The 17,879-nt window shown below is 34.3% G+C and overlaps 1 non-coding gene across 1 annotated transcript; it reads right to left on the bottom strand.

The window, feature by feature from the left end:
- Window positions 1-4,620: 4,620 nt before the first annotated feature.
- On the bottom strand, window positions 4,621-4,693 carry Trnar-acg (transfer RNA arginine (anticodon ACG)). Its single transcript has one exon. It is a non-coding gene; the product is annotated as a tRNA-Arg (tRNA).
- Window positions 4,694-17,879: the final 13,186 nt, after the last annotated feature.

Here is a 17,879-nt window from a genome sequence, read left to right as displayed (position 1 = left end):
TTTCTCCTCCTCCCCATCATCATCATCATCATCATCATCATCATCATCATCATCATCATCATCATCATCGGTTTAATGTCTATTTGGCATTCTAGTGTATGTTTGTAGAAGTTTATTTCCAAACTAACCTATCTCTGACCAGGTCTTTATTTCTCTCGTTCGTCGTTATCACTCCTTCCATGTTTTCCTTGGACTTCCCCGCTGTGAATAGATCCTGCTACCTCAACTGTTCTACTTCTTTTCAACGCGACCATACAGCTGAAGTCTACTGTTCTGTACACTGCTAAATGCCATGTTATACTAATAACTATTGTTAGCGCAGTATTATACTTAGTTCTTACATTATTAAAAACCAGCATGGAGACTCGACGTATCCCGGAATTGAATGATGATAAACGAATGTTTCACACTTCCAATATTTTTATTGTCATCAAAATCGGTGAAATCACCTATTTTTTAATCAAATGAATTCATTGTCTGCTCTAATCGAAGACCCACCGCAGTGCACTGGGAGGAAGCTTCACATGACTCCCCTCGTAGTAACTTGATCCACAATACATTGGAGTCTACATTTCACTGTAGAGAACCTACTGTTCATTTTATAAAAATATTATGATATAATGGCTTGAATCAAAGTTTAAAATTCAAAAGTCAACTATCATAGTTCAATTGTGCTCTAAACAGAAACATTCATTTCGAATGCGCGTCCGTATTATCAAAAAATCTACAGTTTATACGCCGGGCCCTTCTGTTTGTACAGTGATAAAACTTCTTAAATGCATTTGTGATGTTAGGTTGTATAAGAATGTTAACATTAATATAAATCGGACTGTTCCTTCTTCAATCGGATTTTTCGATCTTCGATACGTATTTGGGACATCTCGATAAAAGAACATTTAAGAACACTTCGATAACATCTCGATAAAATAACTATCTAAGAACACTTCCAAACACATATCGTACATTTGTGTGAAATTTCGAAAAAATCGGCCCAGCCGTTTCGGAGTCCATAGAATACAAACTCGCACGCACATAGACACCCGCAAAGTTTCTTTTATATATAAGTAGAGATATTTACATTAGATGAATTACTGCCGAGCCTTCATCGAAAAATTGGATATACTTAGTGATTGACAAGGGATTAAATAGGATTAGCGTTTCCATTCAAGTATGTTTTTTCTTTCTCAAGATTAATTGTAACGTCAAGGAAAATGGGCAGCTTTGACATATGATATTACATCCACTCTTTCATCTTCATAGAAATAATCCTTAGAACCTTATCACATGTAATTTTGGTTAGGTTTATAATTATCATTAATCCATAATACATACATACATACATATATATATATATATATATATATATATATATATATATATATATATATATATATATTGATATGTAGTTTGCTTGAAGCATTGTGTGGGATAGGTATGTAGTAGAGATTTAGAAGGCTGTCACAATGCGAGGAATAAAATATAGTCGTTGTTGGTAAGAGAAGACGAGAACAAGTGGCGATTTACAAATCAATACGTACATACATATATTTTATATATACATATTCAGTTGTAAAATGTCTTACTTGTTATGTCTGCAACAAATTCCATTATTAATTTCGGAAAAATTCCCTTTTCAAATGGTAAGCGTAACAGATCGATTCAAAGCATGCTAGATGATGGAGCGGAAGTTGGGTAGCTATGTGGGGCCTCGGAGCAAATGTGAGTAGGGGATTTATGTATGGTATGATTAGGTAATTAACATGTTTATAATTTTATTTATTTCTATTTATTTGTCTTTTTTATGGGGGGGGGGTTGTAACTTGTTGCTTTAGCGTGAGCTTTTTTAATTTTGTATGTTCTCTATTTTGTTGTCTTTATCATTATTACTATATATATTTTTTTCTGCTGGTGTGTGCGGTGTATAAGTTTAACTGGATCACGTAAATCGCTAGTGGGCTGTGTCCGGCCAGCTATTGAAGGATAGAGTAGGGATGGGATGTGAAAGAGGAGGGGAGGTGGGGTGCGGAGTGATGCGCTCTCGGTCGGCAGCTACATATATATATATAGATATATATATAGATATATAGATATGTGTATATATAGATATAGATGTATATAGATATAGATGTATATATATATATATAGATATATATAGATAGATATAGATATATATATATAGATAGATAGATATAGATATATATATAGATAGATCGATATATAGATATATATAGATAGATATATATAGATATATATAGATATATAAATATATATATATATAGATATATATAGATAGATATATAGATATATATATAGATAGATATATATAGATATATATAGATATATAAATATATATATATAGATATATATATATATAGATAGATAGATATAGATATATATATATATAGATATATATAGATATATATATATATTATTGAGATATATAAATAGAGATATATATTATATATTTATCGTTATTTTCATGGCAAGTGTTCGACTGAGCTTCAATCTATGGTCCCCCCTCGCCAAACTATCACAAGAAACACTCGTTTAGCTGAAAACACTATCAATAATTTCCCCCACTCTTCCCCACTCTTTCCCCCACTCTTCATCTGTGCCTAAACCTAAACGTAGATTCTATGAAAAAAGCTTCTTTCTTAGAACTGCACGCCTGTGGAATTGTCTTCCGTTTTCCTGCTTTCCAGCTGACTATAATATGGTTGTCTTCAAGTTCAACGTAAACAAGTTCTTGATGAGCCGTTCCACTTAAGTTTCTTAATTTACCGAATTTCCATTACTAACGATTACTATATTGTCCAATTGACTACTGTACACTCTTAAACCTTATCCTTGAGTGGTCTCTGGGCATTGATAAGTGGTTATGCCTATGTAAAAAAGCAACTTTAAAGCAATAGCAGATATAATGATACATTACTATGTGATAAATTAGAAATTAGTGTGCGAGAGGAGATAAAGAGCATACTAAGAAACTTTTTTTTCTTGTACGTTCGGCTACTCTTTCTTCTGCTTTCCTTTTAATTTCTTTCACTAGCCTGGGTGTCTGGCATTGCTCGGGAGTTTGGCGGTGTGTACTGAGCAAAAAAAAAAAAATGTGATAGTAGGCAGGCAGTCTCGAACCCGAAAAGCGAAAGAGAAAAAAAAAGTGAAAGAAAATCTGACGTCTTACCGCTACTCCATGACGCGACCAGAAGTTCGGAACGTTTAAATTAAGTCAAGTCAATCCAACCGATACTATGACTTGCAAAAATGGCGACGCAAAAACCCCGACCTTCCTTGTAGAAAACTGCCCAGTTGAGGGTGAAGGAATTAATGATTTTAGCCAATTTTTCGATATTTGTCGTCCGAAGGGTCGAGCTTCAAAACGATACCGATCTCGTAAAAATCCGTCGCCTCTGTAAAAAGTTTTAGGCAGACATACAAACATACATACATACATTTAAACAGGCATTCAGACGAACGCTAAAATGCAAGTGGCTATAATTGCTGCACTTTTTCTTTCTCTGCTTTGTTGAGATTCAATCTCTTTATAACGTCCTTTTTCAGAGAAACGTGTTTAACTCAGAATATTTTCCAAAAATAAAAATCGTTTCAAACCTAAAAGGTAAAAATCTTGTGTGAAATTAACCAAGCCTAGAAAACAGTGGCTTAGTCAACTGAAATCAGAGTTCTTCCGGGGGTGGGGCTGCGACGTGACACACCTCAATTCTCAACACCAACAACGCCCATCCTAGAAGACTGTAATGCACCACGCTGAAATCCCTTTAAACCTGCTGCTATATCTCCAGTGAACAAAGCCGCGACCTCGTTAATCGAAAAAGGAAAACGTTGTGATCTGAAACGGAAAACGGAACGAGAAATATCTTAGTTGCTTGTTTAAAATATTGTTTTTCTGATTACATAATAGTGTTTGTAAATAAAATTGGTTTCGTGGTTGGTTCTCAAAATGTGACTTGAGTTTTTATTTTTGCTTCAAATTTTCAATTTTAGCTCGTTTCATTTTTCGTTTCTGGATCACAGCATTTCCTTTTTTCAATCAACAAGGTGATGACTTTTTGCTTCGAAATGAAGCTAACAACCATATTGGTTAGTTTTTACGCAATGTTTGCATATTTAAATCGTGTACAGTAGAACCCCGGTATAGGGTATTAAAATTAGTAACAAAATACAGTACTGTATATAATACACATGTATATCATCAAATAACATTATGAATAACATCGAAAGGCGGGGGGAAATATCGTAACCAGGGGTCGGAAAAACATCATATTCCACACTGTAACCTGAAAAAACTCTATCCTAGGACCACCGTATTCCGGGGTTCTACTGTATTTCTCGAGTTTAGATGCTTAAAATAAAATAAATATTAACTCGAAATTATTCCTCACGTAATAACACCGAGTCAAACACAAAATCGAGTACACTCAACATCAAGTACACTCAAAATCGTCTTACCATCAACACTTACCATCAACGCTTACGTTGTGACTTGGAGTATGGAAAATTCCCAATATGCACAAAACAAAATCACCGAAAAAAAACAAAAATACCCTAAGGGTAAGGATAATGAGTAAACGTTGGATAAAATAATGGTTAAAATTATTACGAACTTGCCAGGATTCGAACCTGGAATCTTCTGATCCGTAGTCAGACGCGTTATCCATTGCGCCACAAATCCTGTCTGTATGTGGAAAGATGTTACAGCGACTGTATACAGACAGTGCTAAATTCCGTTGACATGGGCAGGTAACTTTTTCGACAAAAACGAAACGGTCCAAAACCCCTTATTTCGGACTTTTTTGTGTAACTCGGCGTTATTCGTTACGAACCATATATAGATAAGGACAATCTAGGGACGCACACCTTTCAGGGAAAGAAAGAATTTTTCAATTTGGTGCATCCGTTCGAAAGTTTTATTGGTATATACACACACATATAAATAAATAAATAAACATTTAGAATTTCATTAATAGTATAAGTAAAAATATTTTTAATGCTTACACAGATTTTTTTTTCGCAATGAACTCCATATTAGATTTAATAGCATTACCCAAACATCTTCTGGTGTAGAAATATCATAACATATTTAGAAATTCAAATTTTCGCGTTTCTTGGTATCCCATTTGACGACAAGGCGATCTCAATTTCTTGCATTTAGTCTCAAATCTCAAAACAAATATTTTCATTCGGATTGACAAAGTTATTAAAAAAAAAAAGAAAAAAAAGAAAACGAATGCATAAAACAAACAGTTTAGAAACGAACATCTGTTATAGCCAGAGATATTGTCTTTTTATATTTCTATAGCAAACCTGGACATTGCCTAACCCGCCGACTACATATGGTACATATCAGCATAGATCCCGCACAAAAAAAAAGTGCAGGCAGTAGAACGACACCATATTATAGAGTAACTATGGTAACAATCTCCCAAAGGAGGTCATGATGATATCGACCTTATCCAGCTTCCAACATTCGGTATTTAGATGTAATATCGGCCATTTTTACAATAAATATGCAATAAATAAATGTTACCAAAAGCAAACAAAAAAGTCACTCCTCTACCTATCCTGATTAGTTTATTTTGTGTGTGTTTTAACTTATTTTTAAGCGTTTACTTACTTTGAAACAACAATCTGCTGAATTAGAACGAAAAAAATAGCGGTTTCGTTACTGCCATTAGGACCCTCAATAATCGCAACAAAAACTCCAAAACTAAACAAAATACTAGTAGAAACTCATGCAATAAATATCACCAGTCATGCTAAAATGTAATGTTTTGCTAGTACTTTGTTTAATTTTCGATTTTTTAGCGATTATTGATAGTCCAAATGGCAGTAACGAAATCGCCATTTTCCTCGTTCTAATTCAATAAACTTGACTTTTGTTTCAAAGTAAATAAATCCTTTAAAATAAGTTCAAATACAAAAAGTCCCAAGTAGGTAGACAAATAACTTATCTTGCCTTTGGTAACATTTATTTATTGCATATTTATTTTTCATCTTTTTTAATTGTTGCTTTTTTGGCTATTGTAAAAACAAAATACCCATATCTCCTATCTTTTTACATGACTGTTTCGAGCTGGGAGAAACCAGTGTTTGGACGAGATCCCCTGTAGATAATCTATATATTCACGAAATAGCAGTTCCTCTCTACGTTGCGTGCAACACATGAATAAAAAAAAAAAAAATAAAGAAATATAAAAATGATATTTTGGCCGGTAGAGTTACGGTCCTTATGATATGTTGTTTGGTTCAAACCAGTGGTCCTCTCCAGATAACTATACGGATAGCAAAAATAACAGAACACGTTTCTTGGAGAAGCTCCGTGTCTTGATATTCACTCCTCATCTGAAACAGAACACATACATCAAATCGGTTGTCAAGTTCGCTTGAAAGATGGCTGGATCATTCTATCGCTCCAGTAAGTATCTCACTCCCGATGCGATCCTTTATCTGTATAAGAGCCAGGCGCACCCTACAATGGAGTACTGTTGCCACATCTGGGTGGGAGTTGCTCGGCATGCCCTATCCTGGCTTGAGTTCCAAATCGGCTTCGAAATCTAGTAGGTGATACCTTTTTTCTTCCTTGCAACCCCTCTCTCACAGAAGAGACGTCGCCAGCCTATCTCTGCTCTATCGCTATTTTCATGGTAGGTGCTCGTCTGAACTCCAATCCATGGTCCCCGCTTGTCAAACTTTCATAAAAAACACTCGACTATATATGATTTCCCCCACTCTCTATGCCTAAATGTAGACGCAGATTCCATAAACAAAGCTTTTTTTCCCAGAACTGCCCGCCTTTGGAACACTGTTCTGCTGGAATGCTTCCCGGCTGAATACAACATGGTAAGCTTAAAATCTAATAAATCCTCATAAATAATCATATTTCATCAAATTTACATCATTAATGATTACTTCACTACCACCTTACATTCTGTAATCCTTATCCTCGAATCGCCTTCGGACTTTGATAAGCGATGACCCTCCAGTAAAAAAAAACAAACAAAAAGATACAGGGATTTATATATAAAAGCATTTTTATTACATAATAGAGTTCAATCTTCTAAATTTTATATACAACACGCAATGGGCCAAGAAGGAGAAATGGACACAAAAAAAACAAAACAGCATATACACGAAGACAAACTGCCTTTTATATATAACTTGTGAATTTTTGTTCTGTCTGTTAAAAGTTTTTAGCAGACATACAAACATACACACATACATACATACATACATTTTCGCTTTTATATATATAGATAGAGTTTCCTTTGTGGCCTATTTCTTGCGTTCACTTGTATTGCTTATCATCGAGTCTTTTTGTATAAATACTAAGTGGGTAACAAAAGTATTTGGCACATGTGTTTTCTTTTTCGTATTTCTCAAGAAATATCAAGTTAATTTCAATGAAATTTACACTCTATCTTTGAACTTATGATATTATCTATCTAAAAATAGAATGGAAATCAATATATACTTAGTTGACAAATATTTATTAACTAAGAATCAAATTACTCCTATGTCAAAGTATTTAACACACTGTTTCATTCTGAGACATTCATTTCATCTTGCTACAATATTTCAACCAATCAGAAGGCACCGCAGAGTTCCGGCTCCTAACAGGTCAGTTGATAAGAGCTCTCAGACCCAGTGCAGGTTGCCTCTTTCATTACTGTTTTAAACTAGTTAAAACAAAGGAATTGGCTAATGATATGTGCCCGGAAATCATAGCAAAGCATAAAAATAGAAAGGGGTACTTGAAAATACCTTCAGAACTAAATTTGGTGCTGAGTACAGTTGGGGCTGTCGTCAGAAAGTAGAAAAAAACGAGTGGTAATACAAAACATTTGCTAAGAAGTGGTCGAGCATATACATTAAATGATGTTACGGTTCTTTACATTGCTCGTAACGTGAATAAAGAACCATTTTTATTTCGTTCAAAAATTCAGAAGTATTTGCAGGAAGCAGTTATTGAAGTAAGCAAGGACACAATCAAGAGATCATTGAATCGTACAGACCTGTATTCTAGATCACCGAGAAAGACTCCATTGTTGAGTCCTAGACATGTGGAAGATCGTTTGGAATTTGTTTGTAAATATCAATGTTAACCGGATGATTCTGGAACAAAGTTAATTGGTCAGATGAAACAAAAATTGAGCTTTTCAGAAGAAATATGTGCACCCGTGTATGGAGGAAAAAGGGCACAACATTAAAACCATCTAATAATATTTCCACTATAAAATTTGGAGGTAGAAGTGTGATGATTCGGGGCTGCTTTTCTGCAAATAGAGTTGAACGAATGGAAATCATGGAAGGGGAAATGAATGCAGCAAAATACATGAAGATTTTGTCAGCACATCTCTGTTAAAGAGTGCCGCAGATTAAGGATTGGACCGTGGCTTTATCTTCCCGCAAGATAATGATACCAAGCACAAAGCTAAAATAACTATGAAATGGTTTAAGGATAATGGGATTAGTGTTCTACAGTAGCCTAGCCAGTCACCTGACCTAAATCCCATTGAAAATCTGTGGAAAACTTTGAAATTAAGGGTGCATGCAAGAGATCCCAAGAATATCAAAGAATTGAAATAAGTTTGCAAAGAAGAATGGTTGAAACTATCAGCAAGTGCTTATAAGAAAATAATAGGCAGTTATGGAATGCGTTTAGAGGCTGTAAAGCAGAACAAAAAATATACAACTAAATATTAGTAAATGTATTAAATACTTTTGCATATGAGTAATTTGAGTTTTTTGTTAATAAATATTTGTCAACTAAGTATATCTTTATTTTCGTTTTATTTTTACATAGAGAATATCTGTTCAAAGATTGGGTGTAAATTTCAATCAAATTAACTTGATATTTTTTGAGAAATACGAAAACAAATAAATACTTTTGCTGCCCACTGTATTTGAAGATCTAAAGAACTTAAACTTTTACCAAAACAACCGGATTTGGCATTAAATAACTCAAAAAGAGTTGATATGCCGTAAAGCAAAACACCAAAACCAAACTAAGCAATCACAGCAAAAATTCTCCCCTTTACACTTTCTCTCTTAATAAAAAAAAAATCAAATGGAACTTCCATGAATAAAGTTTCTTTCCTAGAACATCCCATCTGTAGAAGAAGATATCACGAGTCTGCTTCTCAACCGACTACAGCATGATCGTATCAAGTCTAAAGTAAACAAATACTTGGTGACCCAAACTCTTGGAAAATCAATTTCTCTTAAGTAATCTTCTGACCATTCCAACAATTGTTTCCAATGCTTTCGTAATGGTGATCGTCATCGAACTGATAATCTCTTTAACCTTTATCCTCGAGTGGTTTTCAGATCTTAAGAAGTAGTTACCAATTATTAAAAAAGAAAATGCAGGTTATTGGTCAGTAATTGCTTGGAATCGTTTTCTTAGTCTTTGATTCTGGTAGGTTTGTTTTGAATATGGATCTCGTTAGTTCTTGTGCTAGTGTTTTCTGAACCAGAATCAACATGTCACTACCACACGTTGATCGACCTATTTCCGATAGCCTTTGTGTGCCTGAAAAACAAATATTGCATTTAAATTTTCCACGAATAAGTATTTTTCCGGGCATTAAGCAATGTAATTCCTTATGTTATAAGAGGTGGCCATTGTTGTATGTGCATGTGAGCACATATTTTTTTCATAATAAAAAATACCGGAAAAATACTTATTTGTGGAAAATTTAAATGCGATATTCGTTTTCATCACTCCCCAAATCCTATAGAAAACCAGTTTTTTATGGTAGGTTTTATGTTGATCTACCCCGGAATCTTACTGATGCGAGAACCCCCGACGCAAAAAGCCTTTCGTAGACACACACAAACGCGCATGCCCATTTTGCCTTTTATATATTAGACTAGCGGGGGTACCTGGCGTTGCCCGGGTGTTTGGAGGTGTGTGTTGAGGAAAAAAAAAAGTGTTAGTAGGCAGGCAGGCTGGAACCCGTGACGAACATGTGACGTGAAGGCGGAAAAAAGAAAGTGAAAGAAAACGTGACATCTTACCACTACGCTAAGAAGCCATAGGAACTGAACAGCATTCAAATTTAACGATGTCAATCAAAAGTTGACTTGCTAATGAATGAGTTCACACAGGTACAGAAATGAACGTTGGCTGAAAGCCAGTTCAGCTTTCTGCTGATTTGTTTCCCCATAATATTAGGGAAATCAAGCTCCCCTGGAAAAGGGGAACTCTCAAATGAATAGCAATTGTCTGATGTGAAGGGTTTTCCCCACATTGATCAAAGCTGATTGCCTTTCAAGATGTGCTGGCAACGAAGGCCACGGAATTGCGTTTATTCTGATTTTCAGTTTCGCTTTTATACAAAAAACACCAACAAACACACGACAGAACGGAATAGAGGGAATTTTATAAAAGTCGATCAAAATAAATCTAGAGATGATGTCCCTTCACAAAGCGTAGATATTATAATCTAGGGAGTATATAAAAAGTTCTAAAGAATAGTACTCCCCCCTGAGGACCGACGCAAAAAAAAAAAAGCCTTTGCTGGACATACAAAAACCGTGCTGTCTTTTATATATATAGATGTCAATAGGTATCTTCTGTCTTTGTGATAATCATCTTTTGTTCTTATTAGCTCCTAATATCAAGTGGCTTCATGCCTTGTCTGGATGATTTTTATAAAATAAAAAAAAAAACACATTAACATATGAAAAATTAAATTATTGATGTAATTCTTGGAAAACATACATTTTTTTCCCATTATTTTTGGACAGAGGAGGTAATAAGTGATATCCCTTCCCCTTCCCCAGTCTTAGGAACTAAAAGAAAAGAGGAAAAACTATAACAAAAAAAGAGGAAATAAGTTTATCATCAGAATAAAGGTTATAAGGAGTGAGCTGAGCAGAAAGAGACAATGGTGAGGAAGTTGTTCACCAAGGCACACAAAAGAAATCTAAAATAGGATTGTTAATCATATACGGCATAATCACGTTAACACACCGGTTCCCACCAGATCACTGAAATTAAGCAACGTTGAGCCTGGATAATACCAGATGGGTGACCATTTGGGAATACTAGGCGCTGTATAGGGTGGCAGGACAGCACTACTGTCAAAGGAAAAGTTAGGCGCCTACTTTCCTTTGCTAGTCCGTGGAAGAACCCTGGGCAAGGTCGAGTACTCACTTCAGCCCCCTGATCAGGGTGATGTGAGGTCATGGAAAGCAGGTAACTGATGCAATATGGAATCAGGAATAATTCTGTTCATGATTTCATATCTCATTGTGCTGGGAAAGAAGATCCCTTTGGGTACAATGGTCAGAACAATCGCCCAGTATGGGCACTGCTCAGACAGAAAGAAACTGCAACCTGCTATCTGTATACCTGCAAAGAAAGCTGTGGCAATATATCAAACACTTTCGAGAAAACAGCGTGAATGTGACAAAAGATCGGACATACATATCAATATATTCAGGGTTTGTTTACAGACAGCTTTAGGAGTGGCAGTGAACGCCTTCTTGATTTTATTTTTGAACCCTTAATTTAAAATATTGCAGTATATACTGCCTTCCTAACGCAAGATGTGACACAAGGTTAGAAGCTGAGGAAAGTGAAGCCAACATCTCTAAAGAGCACTCTGACATTTTAAAACTTGCCTGGGCAGTCCTGTCGGCAATCTTCACTTGAAGCGCCTCAGACAGTAAGCAATAAATTTACTTCACATTAAAGAGAGGAAGTAAGGCCTGGGAAGAGGGACCTTTTAGGACTGAATGGCTAAGCCTGAAAAGTGAAAAGGTCATTGAAATGCCTCAGTTTCTGCAGAATTGATTGTCAAGATTGGTACCGTGACTGGCATGTGTATATCTATCTTTCTTCCACTGTAAGAAATGTGACACACGTATCAGAGAGTGGGATTAAAAAGTCAGTGCTCTTAAGAAGGAGCGCTCAACCTACAAAAAATGCCTGGACATTTCCGTCAGCCTTCCCCAGTAGGGACACTTCAGCTAATTAGCAATAAGCTAACTCCCATCTCAAAGAAAAACGGTAAAACCTGGGAGGATGGACCTCCTAGAACTGCACAGGACCAGCATTATGCTACAATCAATAGAGAAATGGTTATTACAAGAATGGCCAGACTCTGTTGATTTTGGTGCCAAGGGAACAAGTTCCAAGGTGAGTGGTATATGTCTGCAATCGTAACTGAGTGATAATTGCACTCCTATGTATTGCGGTATATATTAGGCGCCTTCAATAAGTTTATAGACTTTTTTCGTATGGGCACTTTTATAGATAGTACACACATGAAACTCTAGTCCCCTTCGAAGTAATCTCCTCCAGCTGCAATACACTTGCTGTACCCTTCCAACAACTTCTGGATGGCCTCATGGAAGTCTCTTGTGTGAGCCTGTCAATGACCCTCGTCAAAGCCTCCTTCATCTCCTCAACTGTCTCATAATAACAACCTCTAAGATTTTCCTTGAGCTTATGGAATAACCAAAAGTCACAGGGAGGTACGTCTGGACTATAAGGAGTTTGAGGAACTGTCTTTATGCCCATCTTGGTCAAATAGTCAGTGACAAGGATAAAGCATCTTTGGAACAAACTTCATGCAAATCTTCTGCATCTTCAGTTCGTTGTGAATAATTGTGTGTACAGTTTCCCACTGACATCAAACTGTGCACTTATTGTCTCTATAGACACACATGAAATTCTTTATTTGGCCAATCAACTCTGGTGTTCTGATTTCCTTACTCCTCCCACACCTCTCATCATTCACAGACTCCAACTTCCTTGAATCTCTTATGCCATTCAAAAACTTATGCTCGATTCCTGCAAGATGGACCAAAAACAGTCTGAAGTATTCCATACGTTTCTGTGGCATTTTTTCCAAGTTTAACACAGAATTGTATTGCATATCGTTCTTTTAAAGTGTCTTCATATTCAGACTTCATTTTTGAATGTGACAATCAGGCTTTAGTAGGGTGTATCTCAATTCCTGCTGTAGCTGTTCATTTGAACCTAAAATCATAAAAATTGGTCAGTCATCTCATAAGATGTATAGCAATAACATACTGAACGACAATTTTAAATGCATGTACAAAAAAGAAAAATTGGAAACTTAATGAAAGTACTTGCTTTTTATCTGCCCGCACAAACATGATATAAACTCTTTTTTAGCAGTAACAACTTATTAAAAACATTAATGCTCTGTAATTGGCAATGTCAGTTCATTGGTCGATCAGACTTAAAATTGCCCTTAACTTTATCGTTGACCTTGACCTTGCAAGTCGAGGATATCAGTTAAGCTAGTGTTGATTGCTTTTGTTGTTGTTGTTGTTGTTGTTGTTGTTTAAGAAAAATAAATAAACTGCATCCGTTCAGCTAATCCATCTAATCAAATATGACCGAATTTGTAAAAGCTTATTCAACTTAAGTTCTTGGAAGGAGGTATTTGTTTTCATCTAATATTACAACAAAATCTATTACAAACAGCACCTACACATGTATTGAGCACTGTTGAAATAAATACTGAAAATCTTACCACAATTTATTATGTCGTCTTATAATATTATACATATACATGCATGAAATAATATATATTTATCTATATCTATATAAAAGTAACCTTGGCTCTGTGTGTGAGTGTGTGTGAATGTGTGTGTGCAAAACGGTCTCTACAAAACTACTCTGTTTTTGGTCTACAGACTTAAAATGGAATAGATAGGAGATTCGGACCTGTGGAACAAATTCGATTTGGGTTTTAGCTGGTAAAAATAGCTGCTGGGAGATTAAAATTTAAAAATGGGAACTTGGTAAGCACAAGTCAACTTGATCCTCTACACATGCAAAATTATACATTTATATGTTAAACTGCGTTAATTTATGAAGTTTCGATATTCATCTGCCCTTAGCTCAGATGGTAACCAATACTGGTTGAAAGCCAAATATTTTGGTTTTGATTCTAGCTGGCATCCAAGTCATATTTTTTTAAAACTTTGAAATCACTACTATATATTGGGTACAATATAATAATCAATAGAGTATTGACTCTATAATAATAAATACAAAATCTGCATAAATTAAAATATCATATTTAAGTGTATTCTATGACCGGGCAACACTGGGTGGCATGTTTATCCTGGCTTGAGGTAGTTGCTTGTCTAGCCACACTGATGAGCTGTGAAACAGCGAAACAGTACTGTATGTGGATGACTATAATGCTTCGTATCTTAGGTTGAGCATACTGGGAAGTGATATACAAATTACCATTAGCATATTAAGCGATGCTCTTTGTGTAAACAAATTGAGCTTAGGCATTTGGACAGTGTTAATTCATTGCCCGCAAACATTGTTAATTCACTGCCCGCATAGCAGCAGCCAAATAGCGCAACGGTTAAAAGCTCCGACTGTTGTGTGGGCGGTCGTGTTTCGATCCTGGCTTGAGGTAGTTACTTGTATAGCCGCACTGATGAGTTGTGAAACAGCGAAACAGTACTGTATGTGTATGACTATAAGATTACATTTGTTTTTTTATAAAACAAAACAACCAAACTAAACAATCAAACTAAATAACATAAATAAATATTTGGAGATATAAACAGCTTAAAGCACAAAAACTTATTTTCAAAAATAACTGAATACAGCATTAAATAACACCAAAAGGTTGGGTGCTCTAAAATGTTACCAAAGGCAAAATAAGTTGCTCTTCTGTAATTAAGCACTTAAAAAATTAGAACAAACTTGTTTGTGTGAAGTCTGTAGAGAGAGTTCCGTGTGAACAAAAAGAATGAAGAAAAAAGAGAAAAAAAAAATGGCCGCCTTTTTATATGTTTGCGATATTGTCACTGTTAATCTTCAAAGTAATCGTGAAGATATCTTGCGTAAAAAAATAATTCAGTGTCGGCAGTAAAAATGTTTTTTTGTTAAATATTATGACATAAGGAACCATTTTGACTTAAAAATTATTTTATTTTAAGCATTTTAAGTGAAGATAATCACATTTTAAATGTGTCAAAAGTCTGTGAGCCAACGCCAAGATGCCTTTCTGATATGAAACCAGCCGATTTACTGCCATCTTGGCGTTGGTACACAGACTTTGGACACATTTAAAATGTGATTTTCTCCACTTGAAATGCTTAAAATAAAATAATTTTTAAGTCGAAATGACTACTCATATCATAATATTTAACAACAAAAAAAAAACAAAACATTTTTACTGCCGACACAAAATTATGCTTTACGCTAAATCTCATCACGATTAGTTTGGAGATTAACATTGTCACCTAATATGCAAATGAGATGCTTCTAGTCAGATATAAAAAGCGTGATTTTTAAGAGACTGGGCTGATTTTGAATTTAGATTTCAGAGTAGCAAGTGTTGTTAGCAGTGCGTCAAGTTTTAGAGTTGAGTTTTTGACAGCAATGTGTCGAATTTAACATTTGATTGTTTTAACCACAGGTTGATATGACACAAAACATAACAATAAAACCTAAGCTAGTTGAATATCGGATATTTTCGCTTTAACAACTCATAGGTTAGAGTATCTTCCCCAACACAAGGTGGTCACCATTCTATGTATTGTTTTTCTAGAGTACACACACGAAATGGGAATAAACAATGGAGAAAGAGAAATAAATAAGAAACATATCGATTTATATTATCCATTTAGTCTTGCGTAGTTTGTCGAAAAAAACTGTTAAAAGGATATAAAAAAAAAAAACATCATACATAAGGGTTATTCTAAAAGTAAAACCTGCTATTTTTTTTTAACTCAAAAAGGTTGAAGAGCTACAAAAATGGGAGTGGTACTATTAAAACGAATGAATTTTTGTGCTCCAGAATTTATTTTTCTACATAGTAACTAGTGATGAAACGATGTCAATGTTTTCCCGATTCCAATACAATAACTGACTCTAATTCTGATTCTTTATAAATCCACTAGCAGGGCGCCCAGCATTGCTCGGGCGTAAAATATGCTTAAATATGATATTTTGATAATTGTAGATTTCGTATTTATTATTAGATTATATTGGACCCAATATATAGTAATGTTTTAAAGGTTTTTTTTTTTTTTAAATGACTCGTGTGCGATCACCGAGAATTGAAACCAAAACGTTTAGCTTATGATTTACATTTTCCTTTGACGTTAATGCCTGAGCTATGAAGACATGTTTGCTGCAAACCTAAAAATTAAATTAAAAATTAAAACGTGAACCAATAGCTATTACGTTACGCATGCATATTCGTAATGCCATCGTTTGACCTTTACCTGACAAATTTCATTTTGTTAATTTTCACACTTTGTACAGATTTTCCCCGGCTAAAACCCAAATATAAACTTTTGCATGGGTTCGAATACCCTCTATATTAAGTTTCATGTCTGTAGACCAAAAACTGACAGAAGAGTTTGGTAGGCAAAAATTTTTAAGCAAATATATATATGCATGCATAAATATATATAAAAAGAAGTTTCTGTTTACTTTTTATGCAAATATTATGCAAGTATAAATCATGTAGAATATCTGCATGAATATAATTACACATAATAGTTAACTAAAGATGATCATCCCATACGAAAACCGAAAAAAAAAAAATTAGGGAATTAATTAAAATGAACGTTTAAAAGACTATACAAATTAGCTAGATCTTTTGCAGATAAATGCAATTCCATGGCGCATATATAACAAAGTTGTATTTTCTTTTTAAATAAATAAAAAAGGGGTTTTAATATGAATATTCATTCGCATAAAATGTTATAGGAAGATATGTTATTCAGCTCTCGTCCACAGCAAGAACTTAGACACCAGGGTCGGAAAGAGATATGTTATTCAGCTCTCTTCCACAGCAAGAACTTAGACACCAGGGTCGGAAAGTAGGATTTAGAAGTTAACACTTCACCCTGGAAAAAGTGCCTTGGCAGCTCCATCGGCATTCTCCGGTAATGGTGCCTCAGGCGATTAGCAATAAACTAACCCCTTCTCAAAGAGAGAAGGCAAAGCCTGGGAGGTTGGACCTCGTAGAACTGCACAGAACTTAACCATCATAAAATAAACAGGACCTGATCATGACAGGAATCGTCTGATCTCTGTTGATTTAAAAAATTCCTAGCCGCTGCGCTGTTATGAGGAGATATAATATTTCATGTGTTGATTTTTAGTATTTCCTTCAACAGTGCTCAATTAGGCGACACAAAATTTTCCGTGTAGCTTAATTATCATGTTTTCATAACGATATTTATGCACTTATTGTACCGTACTGAAATAATAATGTTATTATTTTGAAAGCCAGTCTTAACATGGGGAGGGGACGGTGTTCTCTATTTTGTACTTTTATCTAACAATTTGATAATATAAAAAGATATTATAAAATATTATATATATATATATATATATATATATATATATATATATATATATATATATATATATTATAAAACTTGAATTTAACTTAAAAATACTATTAAAAAAATAGCACAGTACAATAAGAGCATAAGCTTTGTCATAACTTTATCTATCTCTATATATATACATATATATATATATATATATGTATATATATATATATACACATACATATATATATATATATATATACATATATATATACATATACATACGTCTATATACATATATATCTACATATTCATATATATACATATATATATATATATATATATATATATATATATATATATATATATATATATGAACAAATGATTAATAAAACATGTTAAAAGACATCTTGAAAAAGAGTTAAAAACATATTTAATTAAAAAAAAGGGAGCACAAGATAAGTGGATAGTCCTTAATCCGCGGAGTTTCGAAGAAATACTCTCTGAGTTTATTTTACTTGTAAATATTAACTCTTTAATATTTATAATAT

The sequence above is a fragment of the Euprymna scolopes genome, chromosome 5 (assembly GCF_053919585.1).
Source record: "Euprymna scolopes isolate OS-2025 chromosome 5, ASM5391958v1, whole genome shotgun sequence".
Classification (NCBI taxonomy): Eukaryota; Metazoa; Mollusca; class Cephalopoda; order Sepiida; family Sepiolidae; genus Euprymna; species Euprymna scolopes.
This window is presented reverse-complemented; position numbering and strand designations above follow the sequence as displayed.